Source organism: Rutidosis leptorrhynchoides, chromosome 6 (assembly GCF_046630445.1).
Source record: "Rutidosis leptorrhynchoides isolate AG116_Rl617_1_P2 chromosome 6, CSIRO_AGI_Rlap_v1, whole genome shotgun sequence".
NCBI lineage: Eukaryota > Viridiplantae > Streptophyta > Magnoliopsida > Asterales > Asteraceae > Rutidosis > Rutidosis leptorrhynchoides.
Genome location: NC_092338.1, coordinates 314,568,349 through 314,596,318, shown reverse-complemented (window position 1 = coordinate 314,596,318; position 27,970 = coordinate 314,568,349).

Sequence of the window (27,970 nt, the reverse complement as noted above, 5' to 3'; positions counted from 1 at the left end):
TAAAAGACCATTAAATTTAACTAATCGAACCCCACATATATTTTGAAATTGTAGTTTTTTACAGGTAACAGTCATTAAAATAACATTCAAATATAACTAGTACTGGGAAAAAAATCATAACCCATTGAATTTAGTTTCTAGAAATGCCACTGATACCATCTCGGGTGGTTTAGTCCCCCTCGGGTGATCTCAATCACTGTTAAAAAAAAAAAATCCATGTTACACCGAGTAGTAATTATTGTTTTTCTTTTCAAGTATGTTTAACTTTTTACCGGTCTACATTCACTAGTATAAACGAGATAGAGGGTGGCCTGTGCATTGCAGCCGAAAATCATTTTGAATAGAAGTATAAAATATTATTATAATAATTTAATATTTATTTATATTTACATACTAATAGACAAAACACTGTTTCACTATTGATCAATAGTAATTAGGAATATTTTTGTCATTTCACTTTTTTTTTGGGTCACCAACGATAAAATAAGCAACTTTCGTAAAAGAACCAACCCTTCAATATTACCAAAAAATGTTGAAAAAAATTTTTTTTTACAAAATAATCAACTAATTTTTTTTTCTCTCTTTTCTTCCTCAACGATAAAAGAGATAACTTTTATAAAATGAACAACCCTTACTAATAGACAAAACACTGTTTCACTATTCATCAATAGTAACCGTAATCAGAGGTATTTTCGTCATTTCACTTTTTTTTTTTTTTCCCCAACGATAAAATAAGCAACTTTTGTAAAAGAACCAACCCTTTAATGTTACCAAAATATGTCGAAAAAATTTCTTTTTTTACAAAAAAATCAACTAACTTTTTTCTTTTCCCTCTCTTTTCTTCCTCAACGATAAAAGACGCAAACCATCCAGGCATAGCCTGGATGGCCACCGACACTTCCAGTGAAGGTAGCCACCCGGGTTCGATTCTTGGCACTGCCTTCTCGTTCAAAAAGGGAGCTCACCTGAGGTTGCTTTACCTGGTAACCGTGAGGGTCGGCTTGCGGTTTACCCGGTGGTTTACTAGCTGCGTTGGGGCCAATGTGCCTGCTTCGTAGTTGGGGTTCCACCGTTACCAAAAAAAAAAAAAAAAAAAAAAACGATAAAAGACGCAACTTTCATAAAATGAACAACTCTTCAATGCTACCAAAAGATGTCGAAAAACATTCTTTTTTACAAAATAGATCAACTAACTTTAAAATAAATAAATAAAACGAACGCTAAAAGAAGCAATTTTCACAAAAGGAACAACCCTTCAATGTTAGATGTCGAAAAAAATTCTTTTTTACAAAATAGATCAAGACTTTTTTTTAACTCGCATTCAAAACGAAGTCCCCGGCGCAAAGCGAGGGCTCCACAACTAGTTGTAACAAACATGTTGATTATTGGTATAAACTTAACATTTGTCGTTAACTAAATTCCTTATATGAATTTCAAAAGCAGAAACATAATGTAAGTAAAACAACAAAAAAGTGAAAAAAAAAATAGAATGATATTTCTTTTTTCAAAAATATTGTTATATTATTTTGTTGGGAAAAAAGTTTGTTTAGAAGAACAAAAGGAAAAAATAAAGAGGTAGAAAGGATAAGGGGAAAAAATAAAATAATAGTGGGTTGCTTGGAAGAAAAACGAAAAAAACTTGTTGCCTCGATTCGACCTTTAGATAGCAACTAGTGAAATAACCCGTGAAAATACGGGTTTGTTTAAACGAAACAGTTTAATGATATGTTTTAGGTATTAAGTGAATGTAATGTTAAAGTCATTTAGTTTATTGCCCCGTGGAACCACGGATTCCGACTAAGAAACTTGTCGTTGATTTTACAAACATAAAGTTCGCTCAAAGTTGAATATTAATATTTATATTTTTAATAATAATAATTAATAATAATAATAATAAATGCCTTTTAAATTTTTTTAGAAAAATAAAATTACAATTTAGGAGAGATTAATATTTCCTTTTATAAAAGATTTTGTATTATTTTTTTAATTAAATTAATATATAATTATGACATCATCATTATAAAAAGTAAAGGGTAATTTAGTTTAATGACGATGTCATCATTTTAGAGGTTTATTAGACTATATAAAATATAGATGGTGTGCAAACATCCACTCAGCTAGTAAGATTTCATACGAGTATCACGAATAATATTAGATAACCACCAACGTTAAATTGTAAAATATCAAGGATGAGTCAAGCAAAAAAAAAAAAAAATTTAAGCACGACGTGTAAAATTTGAGTACAAGTTAAGGGACGACCGACATAATTTCTTTGGAGAATATGTATATGTATTTGTCTTGAGTTTTTAGATACAGATTGAAAATTGGTTTAATTCAAAGTCTCTCTTCTAGTCTAAATTTCTTTTGAGTTTTAAGCCGACACGAATAGGCTTAACATATAACTAATGTACGAGTTGCCTTAAAAGAACTTGTCGTGACCCGTCAAAATCCCTATTGACGTCGTTCACGATCACAGGTCCCACAACAAAAGTTGTCATGTATATGCTATGTTTTATAAAAGTTTTTTCATTTAATTTAAAATAAGTTTTCCACATGTGGGCAATCACTACATAAGTCAATCCCCATAAATAATAAGTTGCTAAAGATAGCAGGTTTCGAAAAATAGAAAGTTTAAAAATACAATGTCAACATTTAACCATAACCAATGTATTTAAATAACCAAGTGAATGCAAAATAAAGTTAAAGTATATCATGACAGACTCCATGCATGATGCATCACCTTATCAATCAAGCAAGCAATTCAAATAGCAGAAGCAATTCACAAACCTAAGAATACACATACATAATAATCAACACAATGGTTTGTGAGATATAGGTTTAAGAAATATGTACAACAGTAATTAAGTAGACCACGAGATTTCCATGTTCAAAATATTTCAAATTATTCTACCAAAAGTAGAGTACCCGGTAACTAAAGTTAACGTAAATATTAAGTACCCCTGAAGAAAAATACACCGATACATGTGTACCAAAACTCAAATAATATACTTACGTTAACTGCTAGCGCTTAACTAACTCGGATGGGGATGTCAAACACTATGGATCCATCTATATCTATTCGCACCCACTGATTCATAAACCAGTAGTTACTAGTTACCAAAGCTAATGGATTTTTGTATCAAACTCAGTGTAGAATCAAAGTAGTTAAGTACTTGTGTCTATTATGTAAAAACAAAAACATCCAAAAAAGATAATGTTTAAATGTGAGACTATAACTCACCTTCAGCTCAGCTAAAGTTCGGAAACAATGCAAGTTCAAGTATTCACAAAGTAACCACCTAAATATGTATAAGTGATCAGTTAAAGTCTAACATATAAAGATCGGGTCATAATACAACACAATCCTGATGCTCGTAACTGGCACGTAAAAATTAAGAAAAGTAAACACAAAAAGTCAACTCAAAAGTCAAACTTAAAAGTCAAAGGTCAAACCAAAAGTCAACTCACAAGTCAACTCAGAAAGTCAAGGTAAAATTCAAACTCAAAGGTCAAACTCATAATCGTTATCATTCGTCTCAAAATATATAAAGTTTATAATAGTTGTAATACGTGTTAAAATTTCAAAACAGTGCAGCGACTTCCGAAATTTATACTAAAATAAGTACACATCTGTTTGACTTGAACTATATGTTATTATTTTCGTAATTTAGTTGTCTATGACATATCCGAAAATCAGAGCCTAACCCTAAACCAAAATGTCGCAGCAGTTACAAACGCACAAGACAGTTTAATTGAAAAGTTTCAGCATTTATACAATTTAATATAAACTTCAAAATTTCGCGTAGGACGAAAGACAAAACGAAATGACTCGAATATTAAGCCTAATCTTATTAATTTTTCGATGCCAATAATCCTATCAACCCATATTTTTAGTATTACTTCGTTATCCGTGTCAAAATCTTTCCTTTTTAATTTACACAAATTGCATCTTGATTCAATTATAACTTTTGACCCGTTTAATGAAAACGCATGATATCTACATGAAAACTTATTATTTTTCTTCAAAGAATGCAATGATAAACTTCTTATTACATGATTCTAAGTCTAACTTTTCCAGATTTCATAAATCAAATACGAATTTCAAATCGAAATTAAAATAATCATATCTTACAAATCGTACATCGAAAACATGCGATATCTAAATGAAAATTATTAATTTTAAGAAAGCTTTTCAACTACATACAATTCAAAATCTGAAAATATCAATTTCATATCAGTAGGTTAAATATTAAATTTGGGATTTATAATCAAAACCTTTTTCGGACAAATTAACGACTAAAACACATCACACAAACATGGACACGAGCACTAGTATTGATTGTACTATGTAATTGAAGAAAAATTTGAGATATAAAAATATAGGGTTCTTAGATCTTACCTAAATCACAAAATTTCACGGTAAGAAAGAAAGATCTACTCGTGAGGATCACAAATATATAATTTAATTTGAGATTAAAGAAGTAATCAAGGTGTAATTTAATGATGATGGTGATGATGATGAATTCGACTAGGATGTCAACTGGGAGAAGGCCAGAGAAAAAGTTGGGCAGTGATTTGATTAGGTTTATGTTTATCCTCCCTTAGATATCGAATAAGTTTCGAAAAATGAGACTCCCCCAGGGTGTCGATTGGTTTTCATGGCCCAAGGGGTTCCAAACTTTTATTTTTATAACTTATGACATATACATGTTGTCATGACCTAGAAAATTTCGATTAATTTTAAATCAAACTCTCGATACGATTTAATATTTTGGACACGATAAGCAAAGTCTGTAATGTTGAGTCTCAAAATTTTTGAACTGTTTACATGGATTCATTTACCCTGTGACTATTTCCAACGATTCACAAACCTTAAATTGTAAATGGAAATGCATATATAAATAATTATATATGTAAATAATTATTATATATTATAAATTAAACTATTATGTGATTAGTTGTTATGTAAACTAAATTATAATAAAACATATTACTAAAATGTATTTATATATATGGTTGTCAAATATAAAAAGTTTTAAAAGGATTATTCTTTATGCATTAAACAAATCTATTAATTTTACATTCTACATTATTAATATTGTTAATGTATTTGGTTCTTTCCACATCATAATATAATATGTATATATTGCATACATGCATATGCATATCAATTAAAAACTAGTACATTTGCTTCTTGTTGATCGACCTACCTATAACTCACTTTTTAACTTTACATATTACAAACCCATCACTTTGTTGTAAAGACCCGTCCTAATCCATAAGAACTAATACAATAACATATGATTACATCGCAAGGTACTTGACCTCCATATGATACATTTTACAAACATTGCATTCGTTTTTTTTAAAAGACAAACTTTCATTACATCGGAAGTTGACGGCATGCATACCATTTCATAATATATCCAACTATAATTGACTTAGTAATAATCTTGATGAACTCGACGACTCGAATGCAACGTCTTTTGAAATATGTCATAAATGACTCCAAGTAACATCTCTAAAATGAGCAAATGCACAGCGAAAGATTTCTTTCATACCTGAGAATAAACATTCTTTAAAGTACACCAAAAGGGTTGGTGAGTTCATTAGTATAACATAAATAATCATTTCCATCATTTTAATAGACCACAAGATTTTCATTTTCAGTTCTCATAAATATACGTCCCATGCATAGAGACAAAAATATCATTCATATGGATTGAACACCTGGTAACCGACATTAACAAGATGCATATAAGAATATCCCCTATCATTCCGGGAAATCCTTCGAACATGATAAAACAACATCGAAGTACTAAAGCATCCGGTACTTTGGATGGGGTTCGTTAGGACCAATAGATCTATCTTTAGGATTCGCGTCAATTAGTAGATCGGTTTACTAATTCTTAGGTTACCAAGCAAAAGGGGCATATTCAGCTTCGATCATTCACCCATATAATGTAGTTTCAATTACTTGTGTCTATTTCGTAAAACATTTATAAAAATTGCGCATGTATTCTCAGTCCCAAAATATATATTGCAAAAGCATTTAAAAAGAGAGTAATGAAACTCACCATACTGTATTTTGTAGTAAAAATACATATGACGACATTTAACAAGTGGACAATGCAGGTTTGGCCTCGGATTCACGAACCTATATCATTTGTATATTTATTAATACACATAATCGTAATCGAACAAATTTATTTGTTATATCATAATTTATCTATTATATATTTAATTTGTGTATATATTCAATATGATTAATATCTATATAGTTATATTAATATATTTATATACATTATTGTTTAGTGTTATATTAAAATTTAATAGTTTTTTATATGTACGAATTTAAATAAATGATATTAGTAATTTTGATTTATATAGTTATGTGAAATAATAATAATTATAGTATATGTAATAAGTATATTTTATGTACAAAATATTTATCTGTTTAAAATGATAGTTTTTGATAATAATAATAATAATAATAATGATGTACTAATAATGATAATATTATCAATAATGATATTACTTACTAATACTTAATTATAATAATAATAATTATTATAATCTTAATAATAATAATAATAATAATAATACTAATACTTAATGATATTAGTTAATAATAACTAAATGATAATAATAATATTAATTATAATACTACCAATAATTGTAATACTAGTAATCATAATAGCAAATATAACAACAACAACAACAACAACAACAACAACAACAACAATAATAATAATAATAATAATAATAATAATAATAATAATAATAATAATAATAATAATAATAATAATAATAATAATAATAATAATAATAATAATAATAAATAAAAATGAAACTACCTTTAAAGCTTTTCTAAAAAAAAAGGCCTAATATGAGGCTCGAACCCGTGAACTCACGCCCACCCGAATCAACACCCAGCCACTCCTTCAACCATACATTTCTATTTTATAATTCCCCCAAATATATATGTATCCAATTCGTTTTCTGTTTTAATGTGCCCGTTAAATTCTTTAACCATAAGAAACAAGTGGGCTTTATACATCTCAGTAATTTGGAGCCCAATTAGTTAATAAAGGTCCGATATTATAGCCCATCAACTAATTCATATAACAGCCCATTACATCGATCAAAAGGAGTCCAGCAGGTTTCCCAGTTTGTTTTCGGTAGATAAAAAGAAACAAGGGTTTGGTGTTGTGCATTGAAAATAAAAACGGGAACGACAGGAATAATCAAGTAGCAGAAAATCAGATGGGTTTTTTTTGAATTCGTCATCATCATATTCGTTACCATTATTATCATCATAATCGTCGTCATTCAACATCATACCATCATCATCGTGGGATCATCACCAGTTACAACATCTTCGTCATTAACATGTATTGTCATCGTCATCTTCACGTTATTATATCATAACCATTATACATCGTTGTCTTCATTATCTCTCTTTATTACCATCAACGTTCATCATTCAACAACCGATGAGTCAGAACCAAATAATTGAGTGCTACAATTAAATCATGAGTCTTGCTCAACCGTGGACACAGCTTGAACACGAGCACTCACGTAACCCCTCGAGTATAATGTCAACTACAAAATCTCTTGAATATGTTTCTCACCAGCCGAATCATTATCATGACTTGTAGCTTTTACTATAGAAACCTCTAGTTCAGGTGTCATATAACTAATTACTTTAGCTAATCCAATACTCATTTGATCCTTAACAGTCCCCATCGCCTTTCGTAATGCCACCTTATCTTCTTCAATTAAAACCCGATAATTAATATCTACAGATGCAGCAACTGGATAAAGCAGGCAGATGGTGAGGTCCATTGGCTTTGATGAAAAGGATTCAAAGTTTTAAATGTGAAATAGAAGAAGCGACGTAGGGTGAGAAGGTGCCGCCAGAAATCTCTAACAGTTTGTGATTTTGTGAGAGAGAAGACGGAAATGAATGGAATAAGGAGGTGAGTTGTAGGTGGTTAAACATGGTGGCGACAATGGTGGTGGATGTGGTGATCGTTGGTTCCCGGTTAACAATACAAGAGAGAGAGATAAAAAGGAGTGGTTGAGTGATTTTCAAGGAGTGGTCGAATGGTGGTTGTTTGATGATCGTACAAAAGTGGTTTTGAAGTTGAACAGGGAACAAAGAAGATGCGGTAGCTCATTAACAAAAGTGGTTCGGTGATAGATGATGAAGGTAATCTATGGTTGTTGAATAAAAGATATAAAAATTAGAAGTGGGTTGTAGGTTTAGGAGAGAGAGATAGAGAGTGATACTTGCACTGCATATATCTATATGCATATAACATGTGTGTTAGTTATATTTATAAAATATTATGGTAGTGGAATTAATCAAACAACAACAGTGACTAGAATTTAATCAAGGGCGTAAATACCATTAGTCTGCCGATACTTCTTCACGGACTGTGTATTGTGCACTATTTGAAATCAGGGGCGGATAAAAGTGTTCAGAAAAATCCCATATTTTTAAATTAACTATATTTATTTATTTTGGTTATTATGATGTAAAATTCAATCATTAATTTAATAAATAAAAATTACATCAACTGTCCCTCTCATTTATGGGTAAAATATAAAAAGTGTTAAAACTTAACAAATAGTTCCTAAATACATATTTAATAAGCCTAAAATTTATAGAACTCATTTTCGTATCACCGTTTATTTTAAAATTACATAAGTTTGAATTTAACTTGCTTAAGATCAATCGGATCATTAAACGAGTATTACAATCATTTAATATTTATTTTTAATATACTTTATATATATAGATTCAGGTTTTATTATATAATTAAATACATTAAGTATATGTTTTTAAATAAATAAATTTAATATTTAAACTTATATATTTAAAATTAATATTCATGTACATATATATATATATATATACATATATATATATATATATATATATATATATATATATATATATATATATATATATATATACATACTTAAATATATATGAATCTATTTACAAATAGTTGTTCGTGAATCGTTAGGAACAGTCGAATGTCAATTGAATATATAAACATATCTTCAAAATTTTTGAGACTCAACATTACAAACTTTGATTATCGTGTCAAAATCATACAACGATTAAGTTTAATTTTGGTCGGAAATTTCCGGGTCGTCACAGTACCTACCCGTTAAAGAAATTTCGTCCCGAAATTTGAGTGGAGTTGTCATAGTTAACAATAAACAAATTTTTATGACGAATATGAGTTGATAACAAGAGTTTTATCATCAGTGAGTAATATGGATAAAACAATTCGTTTATGTGAAGAGTATGAGTGAAGTTATCACAAAGATTGAAATGAATAAATGCAAGTTCATCTTAACCGGTGACGTAGTCACGGTTGATTTCCGGAATTCAAGGGATTTAAAGAAAATCTTCGTAGTCTAAAAGATTTTATTCTTCGGCGAATAAGGAAATTAGGATCTCTATAATTAAATACGGTGATCTGCCTCGATTACTCTGTCTGATATTTCCATTATAAACTAAGCTCTTCCGTTCCATTATTTTCACCATTCCTATACTTTCTTTCTTAGTTCATACATCCAAAAGATTGTGAAAATGCTTAATCCCATTCTAATCCTTGATATTTTCCTAATTATCATTTCTGTCATCCTTCTTTTCAATCTTCCACCAGAAAAATATGTTTATTTCTACTATTACCTTGGGGTGATACTATCTTAATTCTACCGTGTCTTTATATTGCTATTCGTATTAATATTCACGGTTTGTGACTTCCGTGTTGTTATTGGGCTTCATATTTTCTCTTATATTTTGAAGCTCTTTGCCTTTTTATTATCCTCCCAACCTCTAGTAAAGCGAGTAACGGTCCAGAATTCGTAAGTATGGAGTTTCGGATAAACATCATGTTCTAAATAAGAAAGAATGTATTAGCACGATTTGATTTGTCAAAATTACCAGAATCACTGAGAATAGAACTATCAAGAATATACTTTCTTGATATGTTCAGAAGTTAAGCAGAATGAAAGAGTTATGTAACATGGCACATGATGACGTTATGATCTGTGAATCATCACGTTCCATTAGAAACTCAGCATGACCTACTGATAGTGCTCCAAATGAACATATATTTAGGCACAATATCCTTCCAATATGTAAAGCTTTTAGTTACAATTGTTCTATTTTTATGTAATATTCGTTTAAATAAATAAGTGCGAAGACAAAAGGCGAAAACGACGATTTGAAGACGCAAATGACCAAAAAGCTCAAATGTACAAGATACAATCCAAGTGGTTCAATTTATTGATGAGAAACGTCTAAAAATGACAAAAGTACAAGTTGCGGAACGCAAAGTACAAGATATTAAATTATACGAAAGGACGTTCGAAAATCCAGAACCGGGACCTGAGCCAACTATCAACGCCCGACGCAACGGGCAAAAAATAACAAGTCAACTATGCACAAGAATATATTTAAATAAAATGTCGACAAGCAAGGAAACAAATCAAATGTGGCTGGATCCAGCTGGCCATGCGATTGCATGGCCTGGAAGGCAAAAATCCATGCGATCGCATGGGGCCAAAATCCTGGCCACATCTATAAATAAGCAACGAGTTTGGCCAGAATAAACACACCACAATATATATTACTCCCTCTGTTTAATTTATAAATATATATATATATATATATAATATATATATATATATAGTATAGGGTAGTTTTATATTAGTTAGTTTGGGTTATGTAAAGGTTATGTTACGGGTTTTAAAGTCAAAGTTCTGTCTGTATAAAGCTATGCGATAAATACTCAATGTAAGTTATGTTCTCCTTTTTAAATTAATGTCTCGTAACTAAGTTATTATTATGCTTATTTGAGCCGAAGTAATCGTGATGTTGGACTAAATATTAAAGACGGGGTTATTGGAATTTGTACCATAATTGGGGTTTGGACAAAAGACCGACACTTGTGAAAATTAGACTATGGGCTATTAATAGGCTTTATATTAACTAAATGATACCTCATTAAATTAATATAGAGATTTACAATTTGACGTAGCTATAAATATCCACTTACGTTCGATCGGATACGATGAGCGGGATATTTATAAATATTAATAATTGTTCATTTGACCGGACACGGGGATGAATTAATAGTCAATGGACTCATTACAATAAGGGTGGATTACATTCAAGGGTAATTGGTGTAATTGTTAACAAAGTATTAAAACCTTGAATTACACACAGTCGATAACCTGGTGTATTCATTAAACAAAGTATTAAGACCTTGTTATAGTTCGAATCCCTAATTAGTTGGAATATTTGACTTCGGGTATAAGGTTAAATTTGCCGAGCATTTTATAATTATGACCGATGGACTATTATGGGCAAAAACCAGATAGGTTTCAAATAATCCAGGACAAAGGACAATTAACCCAGGATAATTAATTAAAATCAAAACATCAAACATCATGATTACAGAAGTTTAAATAAGCATAATTGTTTTATTATATTTCTCATCGTACTTTCATTTACTCGCAATTTTATTTACTGTCATTCTAATTATCGCATTTTAATTATTGTCATTTATATTTACGCTTAAAACTTAAAATTGACAACCCGGTCATTAAACGGTAAAAACCCCCTTTTATAATATTACTACTTATAATTATATATATTTTATATAAATATAGTTGTTAAAAATATAGTATGCAAACACCAGCTCCCTGTGGAACGAACCGGACTTACTAAAAACTACACTACTCTACGATTAGGTACACTGCCTATAAGTGTTGTAGCAAGATTTAGGTATATCCATTCTATAAATAAATAATAAAACTTGTGTAATTTTTAACGTATTTCGTAATAAAAAACAATAGTATTTCGTACCCCTCTGCTTTAACATCAAGTTTTTGGCGCCGCTGCCGGGGAACGCCGAAGCGAAACGCTATATAAAAAAAAGATTTTTATTAAGCTTTAATTCATTTTTATAAAAATACGTTTTATATAATATAATAAAAAATATAAAAGAAAAAGAAAAATATATATCTATATTTTTAAGTTTAGTTAAATTTGAAAAGTTTATATTTCTTTTTATTCTGAAAAGTTATAAAAACTAATAAGTAAATTTTTCTTATTTATAAGTTTTATCTAAATATTTTACAAAAATTAAAAACAGAAAAAAAAAAGTAAAACGTAAAAAATTTAAAACTGAAACGGGCCGATCACGGTTGCAGCCCAAAACCTTTGGCCTGGTATTCGAGTCCATGCGGTCGCATGGTCAGACCAAAGAAACCTCATGCGGTCGCATGAGGTGAAAAGACTGCTCTGAATACCTTAGCCGTACGGATTAGGGTTAGGTTTTATTAATTATTATTATTAATTAATTATTAATTAGGGTTTTACTTATTTAATTAAATTTTAATTCTAGCTATAATATTTAATTTGTAATATTTAGTTTAAATTAGTGTTATTAATTATAAATTGATACTTTTATAAAATAAATAATATAAAAATAATATTTTTATAAAATTGTATTTTTATAACTTTAAACTTATTTTATATTTTGTATTTTTTAGTTAAAGCCTAATTGTATATTTATCGTTCGTAATTAGTTTTAAACTTAGTATTTGCCGTAGTTAATTTATATTTCTAGATTTTTAGGCTTTTCCGTAAAATCCCTTAAGTGCTTTTTTTTTAGATTAAGATCTAGGCACTTTAGAATTCTACGACGTCACTTATCGCTTTAATTTTAAATAGATTTTAGTGCCTTTTAAGTTATTGCCGTTTTGGATATAGATTTTCTTTTAAGCTTTAATACTTTAGACGCAACTTTTAATATTTAGTTTTTAGACTTCTAAGTTTCGACGCTTTATTTTCTTATTTTTATTTTTCGACTGTTTGTTTTTCGACATTTGTTTTTCGATTTTAATTTTTCGACGTTTTTCGACGCACTCTTTTTCTTTCTCATTTCTACGCTCTAGTTTTTAAGACATAGAATTTTCTATTTCTTCTCTAAAATTTCAAAACGAAAAATTATTTTAAGCGGTTAAATTGATAGACATCCAAAATTTTCTGGTTCGTAGTAATAGTTGGATTTGTTAGTGGCGAGTTGTGGGCTTCCGATTTAAAGGGTCCTGGCTACCTGCTGCATCTATTGGCTATTCGAAACGTGGGCAAAATCAGAAAAGTCTATTAATTTGATAACTTAATTAATTTTTATCTTTTATAACTAATAGGATATTCTGTGAATGCACCGAGCAAAACGTTCACCACCTTTCATACGTTCACCACCTGTAACATTATCAAGACATCTAGCCAACATTGTCGCTATTGATTTTTCTCTAGAAACATCATCTAGTAATCCAAGTACTCCAATTCAAAATCCTGATAATCCATTTTTTGAACCCGAATTCAAAATTGAAAATCCGGAGGATATTCAAGGACAATTCCAAGATCCTGAACCACTAATCATTCCTCCTGAACCACAAACCATTAAATCAGAATCCTCTAGTGATTCAGATTTAACAAATTCAATTATGGAAGTAATGGAACCTCTAAGTATGGAAGACCGACTGAGAGCCACACGCACGGGCCAAGGTCACGCCATTATTAAGCCAGACATTAATGCGCCAGATTATGAAATCAAGGGACAAATCCTACACATGGTAACTAATCAATGCCAATATAGTGGTACGCCAAAAGAAGATCCAAATGAACATCTTCAAACCGTTAATAGGATCTGTACTCTATTTAAAATCCGAGAAGTTGAGGATGAACAGATCTATCTCATGTTGTTTTCCTGGACTTTAAAGGGAGAAGCCAAAGATTGGTTAGAATCGTTACCTGAAGGGGCGATTGATACATGGGATGTTTTAGTTGAAAAATTTCTTAAACAATTCTTTCCAGCATCTAAAGCCGTGAGACTTCAAGGAGAAATTGTTACATTCACGCAAAAGCCCAATGAAACTCTATATGAGGTGTGGACAAGATTTGGAAAGTTATTGAGAGGATGTCCTCAGCACGGTTTAGACACTTATCAAATAGTACAAATATTCTACCAAGGTATCGACATTGCTACACGAAAAGATATCGACATAGCAGCTGGTGGTTCCATTATGAAGAAAACCACAACTGAAGCTTACAAAATCATTGATAACACAGCCTCCCACTCACATGAGTGGCACCAAGAAAAAGATATCTTTCGATCATCTAAAGCGGCTAGAGCCGATTCTAGCCATGACTTTGATTCTGTTTCCGCAAAAATATATGCTTTCGAAAAACGAATGGAAAAGATGAATAAAGATATTCACGCAATACGAATTAGTTGTGAGCAATGCGGTGGACCACACTTAATGAAAGATTGTCACATTGAACAAACGATGGAACAACGTGAGAATGTTTCCTACATGAATCAAAGGCAGGGAATTTATTATCAAAATAATTATCAACGGCCAAGGCCAAACTTCAATCGAAATCAAAACATTCTTTACAATCCAAATGGACCTAATAATAACTCGTACAACCAACAAGGTTTGAATAACCAACTAACTCAAAACAACACTTTCAATCAACAAAAACCTGGCTTGTATAAACCATCACAACAAACCGAAGAGAAAAAGTCAAATCTAGAAGAAATGATGGCAAAACTAATGGAATCTCAAACACAATTTATTACATCTCAAACCCAAACAAATGAGAGGTTTGATCAATCATTAAGAACTCAACAAGCTTCCATTTTAAATCTAGAAAAACACGTAGGTACTCTTTCTAGGATGATGAGTGAGAGGGAACAAGCAAAGCTACCGAGTAATACTGAAGTAAATCCTCGGAATGAGAATGTTAATATGGTGTCACCAAATTCTGAAAAACCAGCTCCAGAAGATGGGAAGGTTTTAGATGTGAGTAACAATGAAGAAGTTACAACACCACCACCAACCGAGTATGTAAAGCCAGTGGTGGCACCATACAGACCACCCATCCCGTTTCCAGGAAAAGGAGTTGAGTATGAGCAAGTGATAGGTAATAAAATTTGTGATACCTCTGGAAAGAAGAAGAAGAATAAAAAAGTACAAGAAACAAAAACCGTAAAGATAAACTCGGTGAAGACAGTTCCACCAAAACCTCCACCCAGGGTGGGCGATCCGGGTAAATTTATTGTTCCTTGTCTACTTAGTGATTGTGTCATGTATGATGCACTAGCAGATTTAGGTGCAAGTGTGAGTGTAATGCCTCTTTCATTATATAAGAGATTAGGAGTAGGTGAGTTAAGTCCAACGGAAATGAGTGTTCGGCTCTTTGATCAAACCATTAGGCACCCAGTTGGAATTGCTGACAACCTACCCGTTCAAGTAGGTAATTTAACCTTTCTAGTCAAATTTATTGTCATTGACATAGAAGAGGACCCAAACATTCCTCTAATTTTAGGTCGACCATTCTTAGCATCCACCGGGGCGTTATTTGATGTAAGAAAAGGTAGAATGACACTTAGTAATGATGAAAAATCGATCACCTTTGTGAGTCGAAAGTCTAAATCTCCACCAACCAAAACCGTTGAACCAACAAAAACGATTGGTAAGAAGCATATTGTTTTACCAACTCTAACGGTAGTGCTTAGCAATAATAAAACGCCTAAGTGTGGGGAAGATGAAGTAAAACCTAATGATGACATGATAACAAAGAACCCCGTTGTTGATACGAAATTAAATGACCCCGTTATTAATAGTTCAATGAAGAAACTTATTAAACGGATTCGCGATGCTAGAACCAAAGGGAATTTTAAGTTATGTAACTGGTTAGTATCTAATCTATCGCCTAAAGAAAAGGCGAAACTAGTTGAATTTGTGGATATTACACAGGAATCCGACCAATGGCTTAAAACAAAAGTCACAAATATGCAAGTTGATTACGGTCCAAGAGAAATTGACAATGAAGTTAACCACAATTTTGACACCACGGCTACCTAAGTGTGGGGAGATTCAAATGTTCTAAGAAATAATGCTGTCTAGGGTTAGTTGTTCTGTTCTCGTGTAGTTCTGAGAATGGAATTCGATTGGTCTTTTCCATTAGCAGACACTAAAGAACTAGTTTTCTTCCCCCATTCTGAATTTTTGTTTTGTAGGTTTTGTATGAAATTAATATGCATTTTTAAATTTAAGTTTTGTGTGAATTTAAATATAAAAATTACTTTATTTCATTAAGTTTAAAAAACGATTTCTAAAATTCATCGTAAGTTGAAGACTAGGTCATGGAACCGAAATTGCTTTACCCGAGGGCGGGGCGACAAATTTTGTTATCATTATTTTTAATATTATTGATCTAAAGTATACAAAAAAAAAAAAAAAAAAAAACCCAAAAATCTTTGCTTTTAAAACAATCTCTTTAAAAACGACAAATTTTAAATTTTGTCGAGGGACGGACTAGGTAAACATACCGAAACTACCTAAAGTAAAAGGAAACAAAATTTTAAAAAAACTATTCATTTAAATTGTTTTAATAAATAAAGGTTTTATAAAATATATATATATATATATATATATATATATATATATATATATATATATATATATATATATATATATATATATATATATATATATATATATATATATATATATATATATTATATATATGTTTGTAGTGTATCTTATGTACAAAACAGGGTAAAACATCGCACTTTCAAAGAATGGCATTAAAGTTCAGAAAAAGCAACTAATTTTGACGACAAGACGCAAAATATCAAATGTGATATAAATTAATATGTTTGCAAACTCGGTATTTTTAATCACTTTTCTACACTAATCACCCTCATGAATTTATAATTATAGTCTGATTTCATGCAAATGAGGGCATTGCATGATCTCAAGTGTGGGGAAGGGTTATAAATTCTCTCGGGTTTACACTTAGTATAATTGCCAAATTTTGTGAAAATTTGAAAAATTTTCAACTAAATAAATTCAAAATCATGTTTATTCATATTTATGAACGATAAAACTAGGTGTTAATGTCTAAATTATTGTTATCTCGGAGAGAACATAAATGGAGAAACAACCCAAAACGTTAGAATTCATTTAAAATGGAATAGAGGAGAATAAAAAGACAAAGAAAAGAATGAATAAAAGCTAAGTGTGGGAAGAATTTACCAAGTTCTTTAAAAACACATATCACATATTTGGTACAGATTATTGCAGGAACTTTTGCTTTGGACTAAACTAATTAGTTTTACCAGATTTATTGTAATACCTTTGAAAGAATAGATGGATCTACACGATGAATCAATTCCATCATTAAAAGGAAGTAAAGTCTTCCGAAAAAGACACGCGCTTCTTGATTTAGGTCAAGAAGTTGTCGTCCAGACCAGCTATAGGTTGATGAAAAATCTAGAAAAGTCATCTCTAAAATCAGCAGGAAATCCACGGACCTCAGCATCAAACAGGGTCGCCAAGTGGTCAGACTTATCCTAACCATGAGAGGATCTGTCTTGTAAAATGGGGAGGGCGCCGTGCAAATTAGCTTGATAAGACTAATGAATCAGACCCCCAGAAAGGAGAATCTCCTTAAAGATCAAAAATCAGCTTTTAAGCCTGATATTACTCAATCCTTGAGATTGACTTTAAAGATTGAGAATTACAAACTCATGGAATTCAATGATATCTAAACTCGAGCTTGAACGAGAAAATATTTTGATCAAAATTAAAACCGATTTGTTTTTCTGAAAACCTATTTTCAATGCGTTCATTACCATTGAACGTAAAATCCTAGGAATTCACGTGGAATTCATTAGGTCACCTGAACCAAATCGGGTGTCAACCGTAAGAACGGTGGTTGTATAGCATGGTCGAAGACAGGACCTTGTGCTAGACCGAAAAACTATAGGGTGATCTTTACTATTACTCCTACAAAGGATAATAATTGCATCCGACATGATATAGACCATAATTAAAAGTATGTCAAGGGACATTGCCTTAACAGTTGCTTGTTCAACGCTTTCCTTTACAACCGGATGGTAGTTTACCGAAAGGTAATATACGAAGCAAGTAAACTGGACGTGTTGCTTTCCCAATACAAGGTTAGCAAGTGGGTGACACAAAACCGTAAGTTTTGAGCTAAATTTTTCAAATCTGAAACCCACAAAAACAATTTGCAAACACCGGTGAAGGGTTATTTCTGGAAAACTTATCTAGGGTAAAAGCTAGAATGAATTTTCAAAAGATCAAATGTTTTCATAAAGATCCAATTTCCTTAAGGATCTAAATTTTATAAGTCATGTGGGACTGTAAACCACATCGTTACTATCATTGTTTATACCGCCGTATCAAAATCACTGATGTATAAAGTGTGAGAATAAAAAAGTGATTCGAGTGAAGTGTGATTTTAATTTCAAATTCTGTATTGCTTGAGGACAAGCAACGCTCAAGTGTGGGGATATTTGATAGTGCTCCAAATGAACATATATTTAGGCACAATATCCTTCCAATATGTAAAGCTTTTAGTTGCAATTGTTCTATTTTTATGTAATATTCGTTTAAATAAATAAGTGCGAAGACAAAAGGCGAAAACGACGATTTGAAGACGTAAATGACCAAAAAGCTCAAATGTACAAGATACAATCCAAGTGGTTCAATTTATTGATGAGAAACGTCTAAAAATGACAAAAGTACAAGTTGCGGAACGCAAAGTACAAGATATTAAATTATACGAAAGGACGTTCGAAAATCCAGAACCGGGACCTGAGCCAACTATCAACGCCCGACGCAACGGGCAAAAAATAACAAGTCAACTATGCACAAGAATATAATATAATATTTAAATAATTATATAAATTATTTATATATTATATATATTTAAATAAAACGTCGACAAGCAAGGAAAAAAATCAAATGTGGCTGGATCCAGCTGGCCATGCGATCGCATGGCCTGGAAGGCAAAAATCCATGCGATCGCGTGGGGCTAAAATCCTGGCCACATCTATAAATAAGCAACGAGTTTGGCCAGAATAAACACACCACAACATATATTACTCCCTCTGTTTAATTTATAAATATATATATATAATATATATAGTATAGGGTAGTTTTATATTAGTTAGTTTGGGTTATGTAAAGGTTATGTTACGGGTTTTAAAGTCAAAGTTCTGTCTGTATAAAGCTACGCGATAAATACTCAATGTAAGTTATGTTCTTCTTTTTAAATTAATGTCTCGTAACTAAGTTATTATTATGCTTATTTGAGCCGAAGTAATCGTGATGTTGGACTAAATATTAAAGACGGGGTTATTGGACTTTGTACCATAATTGGGGTTTGGACAAAAGACCGACACTTGTGGAAATTAGACTATGGGCTATTAATAGGCTTTATATTAACTAAATGATACCTCATTAAATTAATATAGAGATTTACAATTTGACATAGCTATAAATATCCACTTATGTTCGATCGGATACGATGAGCGGGATATTTATAAATATTAATAATTGTTCATTTGACCGGACACGGGGATGGATTAATAGTCAATGGACTCATTAAAACAGGGATGGATTACATTCAAGGGTAATTGGTGTAATTGTTAACAAAGTATTAAAACCTTGGATTACACACAGTCGATAACCTGGTGTATTCATTAAACAAAGTATTAAGACCTTGTTACAGTTCGAATCCCTAATTAGTTGGAATATTTGACTTCGGGTATAAGGTTAAATTTGCCGAGCATTTTATAATTATGACCGATGGACTATAATGGGCAAAAACCAGATAGGTTTCAAATAATCCAGGACAAAGGACAATTAACCCAGGATAATTAATTAAAATCAAAACGTCAAACATCATGATTACGGAAGTTTAAATAAGCATAATTGTTTTTTTATATTTCTCATCGTACTTTCATTTACTCGCAATTTTATTTACTGTCATTCTAATTATCGCATTTTAATTATTGTCATTTATATTTACGCTTAAAACTTAAAATCGACAAACCGATCATTAAACGGTAAAAACCCCCTTTTATAATATTACTACTTATAATTATATATATTTTATATAAATATAGTTGTTAAAAATATAGTATGCAATCACCAGCTCCCTGTGGAATGAACCGGACTTACTAAAAACTACATTAGGTACACTGCCTATAAGTGTTGTAGCAAGGTTTAGGTATATCCATTCTATAAATAAATAATAAAACTTGTGTAATTTGTAACGTATATCGTAATAAAAAACAATAGTATTTCGTACCCCTCTGCTTTAACATCACCTACTGTAATATAATCACGTTGATCAAGTTTCATTATATTATACTAACTCATGCATCAATTTCCAGCACTACTTCAAAATCATTCATGATTCAAATTCTAATTTTTCAGAATTTTAGAAACTAAAACAGTTTCTTTTAGATATAACACAGATAGAGCGGAGAGATAATTAATACCGGATGAGAATATTTATGAAGATATCTTCAGAAATATTGAGGATATTAATAATGAAAGATATGATAATATCTTAGAATTTCTGAATCAAATTGTGATGAAGAAATTCATTCACGATGATTTAGAGCGATTAAGGGGCAAGGTATTCATTAAAGATTTCATCAGAAACAGAATCGTCAGGATTCTTTTATGTACAAGTTTAGTCCTTGTTCAGAGTCTCTTTCATGATTTGCTCAATTCATTTTTCAGTATCAAAATCTTTGAGCTTTTTCAACACTCCATTCTTTATTATCAAACTTTTGACTGTTAAGGCAGTCCTCAGTATTCACTGTTTCATCAGCTTTTTCAAAACTCAGGAAACTGATTCATAAGCTAAAGCGCTTTTCAAAAATTCAGAATTGAAATTCGTAAATCCCGGAGATAGAAGTTATATATATATATATATATATATATATATATATATATATATATATATATATATATATATATATATATATATATATATATATATATATAAATTGTTGTTGTCGTAGAATCGCTGAGAATTTTGAGATTATCGATTGATGCCTTCCGGTACTTGGTATGGTAATTATCGTTACAAGATACCGATGAGTTCATGATAAGACTTCAATAGATAAATATATTAATTTGTCGTAGAGATTTAAGCCAAGGAGCAACGAAGTTGCTGGTACATCTGCTGGTAATATAGTGGAATATAAAAGATTCCCCGGTAATAATAAAAGAGCACGCATATATATCAAAGTTATAATAAGGTTGTTTCGAACGAAAAGTCGAAGTTGACTTGCTGAAGCTGTGATAAAATTGGCTACTTTGAAGAGGGATTGTAAAGTTATTTTCGGTAATAACAACACCAAAGGAGCTAGCACAGATACGTGTTAAATGTTTACTCAGGTTCTGAGTGTTTTCAAGTGCATAACTATATGCATCAATCTTTTCTTCTATAGATGAAGTGCGGTTGGTTCATTCTCTCGATTGAGGTGTTTTCAAGAATCATGAAAGATTTGAACGCAGATTGTAATCATCAAGATACAAATGAGGTTTAAGATGAAATCAAGTGGCAAACTTGAAGAAATGTTTAGTTTCATATGTTATAATCAATATTTTAATTCATTTTAATTGTCCAATGTTATTTGTTCACAGTCGATAGTCCACAGTTAACAGTCCAATAATTCATATATAGTTTAATTTATAATATTCGAATTAATTAATACGTATCGTGACCCGTGTATATGTCTCAGACTCGATCACAACTCAAAGTATATATATTATTGTAGAATCAACCTCGACCCTGTATAGCTAACTCCAGCATTAATGCATATAGAGTGTCTATGGTTATTCCAAATAATATATATAGATGCGTCGATATGATATGTCAAAACCTTGTATACGTGTCCCGATATTTAAAGTGCGTAAAATAAATAACAGAAATTAAATGACGATAAATAAAGTGCGTAAAGTAAATAACAGAAATTAAATGACGATAAATAAAATTGCGATTAATAAAATGTAATCAGTTAGCAAGGAACAGTTAGCGTGGATTCTTAATAAAATTTCTCATAGTTAATTTGTCTGTTTCTAACAAATTTTATTTTGTCATATGTTTTCTTCATTATGCCACTTGTTGGATTCTGATAGGTCAAAATCCAAATATGAAATTGAATGAAAATGGTTATTCTGTGGTGAACGGATACGTATATCGGTAGTTGTAAGTAGAATAGTAAATGACTATTGAATTAGATTCGAAGAATGTGCAGTGTAACTTATTAATATGAAATCTAAATATTCCTCAGGTATTACCTACCCGTTAAAATATTTTCACCATTAACAGTTTATACAAAAGAATTTTTAATTACAATCTTTATGAAAATATATATACATATATACTTTCTTCAGATGTAATTATGGATTTAATGAGTCAATATGATATTAAACTCATTTGATTTACCGTTAGAACAAGAATATATAATCTCTAGAACATTATAGATTACATAATCGTCATGTCGTACGAAGATAAATGATGTAGAACGTCATGTAGAATGATGATTATGCTCGAGGTATAGGTTGTGATGTTGAGGCGTGTGATGTTGAAACTTGGTTTTTTTGGTGGTACTTTTGGTGTCGGTGATGTTGCTGAAGCCGGTAAGTTTTGCACCATGTTTTCTAGATTGATTACTCGAGCGCGAATTTCGTTGGGTTATTCCGAGATGATTGTCAGTTTGAACGAGCGGATAAATAAGATCTAAAATTTGGTATAGTATATAATCGTGATGAGATACACTGAAAATGAGGCTGAAAATGGTGTTTCGGATATGTTCGCCGGTAAGTGTTTCAGGTTCCTCGTTGAGAGGCAATAAGGTGGGTGGAAAGGATCACCATCTTCTTGTCTCCAGTGATTAAGTAGACTACGAACCCATCAGGTGAATTGGGGATGGCTAATTGGTTGATTCATTCTGGTGACGCTGCTTTCGGAGCTTAGGTGAACATCCATGTCGGAATAGCTGTCGGAATAACTATCGAAATAGCTATCGAAATCTGAGGGATTCGAACTGGTTGAGGGATTCATCTCGTACGATCAGATGAAGGATTTTCGATAAGAAATAGATTATAGGATATAGATTAGTACCCTGCAATACATAATTTACATATGCATATATATAATACTAAAATCCCATAAGTTACGGAGGAATCTACGGAAGCTGTCAGGCAAGGGTAACAATAATAGATACGCTAAGATATGAATTTATCTATACACTGTCTATGCAATAGAGGCAGTAAGACGTGTCTAGACTTTAAGGATGATAAGCAAATAATTTTCAACACTAAATGATAAGCAAAACTTTTGACATGCAGACACGGTCGAAGTCCAGACCCACTAATGTATCTAAACAACTATCAGTTAGACACACTAATGCAAGACCTGGTTCGCTAAGACCACCGCTCTGATACCACATGTAAAGACCCGTCCTAATCCATAAGAACGAATACAATAACATATGATTACATTGCTAGGTACTTGACCTCTATATGATACATTTTACAAACATTGCATTCGTTTTTTTTAAAAGACAAACTTTCATTACATCGAAAGTTGACGGCATGCATACCATTTCATAATATATCCAACTATAATTGACTTAGTAATAATCTTGATGAACTCGATGACTCGAATGCAACGTCTTTTGAAATATGTCATAAATGACTCCAAGTAACATCTCCAAAATGAGCAAATGCACAGCGGAAGATTTCTTTCATACCTGAGAATAAACATGCTTTAAAGTGTCAACCAAAAGGGTTGGTGAGTTTATTAGTTTAACATAAATAATGATTTCCATCATTTTAATAGACCCCAAGATTTTCATTTTCAGTTCTCATAAATATACGTCCCATGCATAAAGACAAAAATATCATTCATATGGATTGAACACCTGGTAACCGACATTAACAAGATGCATATAAGAATATCCCCTATCATTCCGAGAAATCCTTCGGACATGATAAAACAACATCAAAGTACTAAAGCATCCAGTACTTTGGATGGGGTTCGTTAGGCCCAATAGATCTATCATTAGGATTCGCGTCAATTAGTAGATCGGTTTACTAATTCTTAGGTTACCAAGCAAAAGGGGCATATTCGGCTTCGATCATTCACCCATATAATGTAGTTTCAATTACTTGTGTCTATTTCGTAAAACATTTATAAAAATTGCGAATGTATTCTCAGTCCCAAAATATATATTGCAAAAGCATTTAAAAAGGGAGTAATGAAACTCACCATACTGTATTTTGTAGTAAAAATACATATGACGACATTTAACAAGTGGACAATGCAGGTTTAGCCTCGGATTCACGAACCTATATCATTTGTATATTTATTAATACACATAATCGTAATCGAACAAATTTATTTTTTATATCATAATTTATATATTATATATTTAATTTGTATATATATTCAATATGATTAATATCTATATAGTTATATTAATATATTTATATACATTATTGTTTAGTGTTATATTAAAATTTAATAGTTTGTTATATGTACGAATTTAAATAAATGATATTAGTAAGTTTGATTTATATAGTTATGTGAAATAGTAATAATTATAGTATATGTAATAAGTATATTTTATGTACAAAATATTTATCTGTTTAAAATGATAGTTTTTGATAATAATAATAATGATGTACTAATAATGATAATATTATCAATAATGATATTACTTACTAATACTTAATTATAATAATAATTATTATTATAATCTTAATAATAATAATACTAATACTTAATGATATTAGTTAATAATAACTAAATGATAATAATAATATTAATTATAATACTACCAATAATTGTAATACTAGTAATAATAATAGCAAATATAACAACAACAACAATAATAATAATAATAATAATAATAATAATAATAATAATAATAATAATAATAATAATAATAATAATAATAATAATAATAAAAATGAAACTACCTTTAAAGCTTTTCTCAAAAAAAAAGGCCTCATACGAGGCTCGAACCCGTGACCTCACGCCCACCCGAATCAACACCCAGCCACTCCTCCAACCATACATTTCTGTTTTATAATTCCACCAAATATATATGTATCCAATTCGTTTTCTATTTTAATGTGCCCGTTAAATTCTTTAACCATAAGAAACAAGTGGGCTTTATACATCTCAGTAATTTGGAGCCCAATTAGTTAATAAAGGTCCGATATTATAGCCCATCAGCTAATTCGTATAACAGCCCATTACATCGATCAAAAGGAGTCCAGCAGGTTTTCCAGTTTGTTTTCGGTAGATAAAAAGAAACAAGGGTTTGGTGTTGTGCATTGAAAATAAAAACGGGAACGGCACGAATAATCAAGTAGCAGAAAATCAGATGGGTTTTTTCGAATTCGTCATCATCATATTCGTTACCATTATTATCATCATAATCGTCGTCATTCAACATCATACCATCATCATCGTGGGATCATCACCAGTTACAACATCTTCATCATTAACATGTATTGTCATCGTCATCTTCACGTTATTATATCATAACCATTATACATCGTTGTCTTCATTATCTCTCTTTATTACCATCAACGTTCATCATTCAACAACCGATGAGTCAGAACCAAATAATTGAGTGCTACAATTAAATCATGAGTCTTGCTCAACCGTGGACACAGCTTGAACACGAGCACTCACGTAACCCCTCCAGTACAACGTCAACTACAAAATCTCTTGAATATGTTTCTCACCAGCCGGATCATTATCATGACTTGTAGCTTTTACTATAGCAACCTCTATTTCAGGTGTCATATAACTAATTACTTTAGCTAATCCAATACTCGTTTGATCCTTAACAGTCCCCATCGCCTTTCGTAACGCCACCTTATCTTCTTCAATTGAAACCCGATAATTAATATCTACAGAAGCAGCAACTAGATAAAGCAGGCAGATGGTGAGCTCCGTTAGCTTTGATGAAAAGGATTCAAAGTTTTAGATGTGAAATAGAAGAAGCGACGTAGGGTGAGAAGGTACAGCCATAAATCTCTAACAGTTTTTGATTTTGTGAGAGAGAAGACGGAAATGAATGGAATAAGGAGGTGAGTTGTAGGTGGTTAAACATGGCGGCGATAATGGTGGTGGATGTGGTGATCGTTGGTTCCCGGTTAACAATACAAGAGAGAGAGATAAAAAGGAGTGGTTGAGTGATTTTCAAATTGGTGGTGGTAACGGATTGATAGTCGAATGGTGGTTGTTTGATAATCGTACAAAAGTGGTTTTGAAGTAGAACAGGGAACAAAGAAGATGCGGTAGCTCATTAACAAAAGTGGTTCGGTGATAGATGATGAAGGTAATCTATGGTTGTTGAATAAAAGATGGAAAAATTAGAAGTGGGTTGTAGGTTTAGGAGAGAGAGATAGAGAGTGATACTTGCACTGCATATATCTATATGCATATAACATGTGTGTTAGTTATATTTATAAAATATTATGGTAGTGGAATTAATCAAACAACAACAGTGACTAGAATTTAATCACGGACGTAAATACTATTAGTCTGCCGATACTTCTTCATGGACTGTGTATTGTGCACTATTTGAAATCAGGGGCGGATAAAAGTGTTTAGAAAAATCCCATATTTTTAAATTAACTATATTTATTTATTTTGGTTATTATGATGTAAAATACAATCATTAATTTAATAAATAAAAATTACATCAACCGTCCCTCTCATTTATGGGTAAAATATAAAAAGTGTTAAAACTTAACAAATAGTTTCTAAATACATATTTAATAAGCCTAAAATTTATAGAACTCATTTTCGTATCCCCGTTTATTTTAAAATTACATAAGTTTGAATTTAACTTGCTTAAGATCAATCGGATCATTAAAAGAGTATTACAATCATTTAATATTTATTTTTAATATACTTTATATATATATATATATATATATATATATATATATATAGATTCAGGTTTTATTATATAATTAAATACATTAAGTATATGTTTTTAAATAAATAAATTTAATATTTAAACTTATATATTTTAAATTAATATTCATGTACATATATATATATATATACATACTTAAATATATATGAATCTATTTATAAATAGTTGTTCGTGAATCATTGGGAACAGTCGCATGTCAATTGAATATATAAACATATCTTCAAAATTTTCGAGACTCAACATTACAGACTTTGATTATCGTGTCGAAATCATACAACGATTAAGTTTAAATTTGGTCGGAAATTTCCGGGCCGTCACATTTGTTATTTGACTATTTCTAATTTTGGTTTCTACTCACCACCATCAATTATCAACCTTTTGGTTAAAATATGAGATAACGATGGATATTGGATAATATATGTACTTATGGTCTTATTATTACACCATATATATATATATATATATATATATATATATATATATATATATATATATATATATATATATATATATATATATATATATTATCATTATATTATTATTATATGATATATCACATATAAAGCACGGGTTAAGTTGATCGGTACAAACAAACAATAAATTTAAACAAGTTGAGATTACTATAATGCTTTATAGATTAAATGAATTGTATGCTTCTTCTTTTGGGTCCGACCCATGCACTCACCTAGATATCTATATTTATATATAAGTTTGGATGTGGAATCATGTATCACCACCCACCATCTCCTACTTCATGTTATTTGTTTCTAACTTTTCATTTACTAAATACACATGTGAGTATGTGTGATTACAAATTGTTCGCTTTCAATCAATATCTAATCTTTAATATATTCATCCACTAACCCATTTAAAAGTTAGATGTTGACATTCACGTTTAAAATTTCAACTTCATACATCTATATTTCTTTTAACTCTGTGCTTCTTTATATATTAGATATATTCTACTTATTAGAGGTATCAACACACACAACCACATATCACCATCTTACTTTTTCTCTGTGTTTCTATCGACAAGTAAAAACCCATTTCTC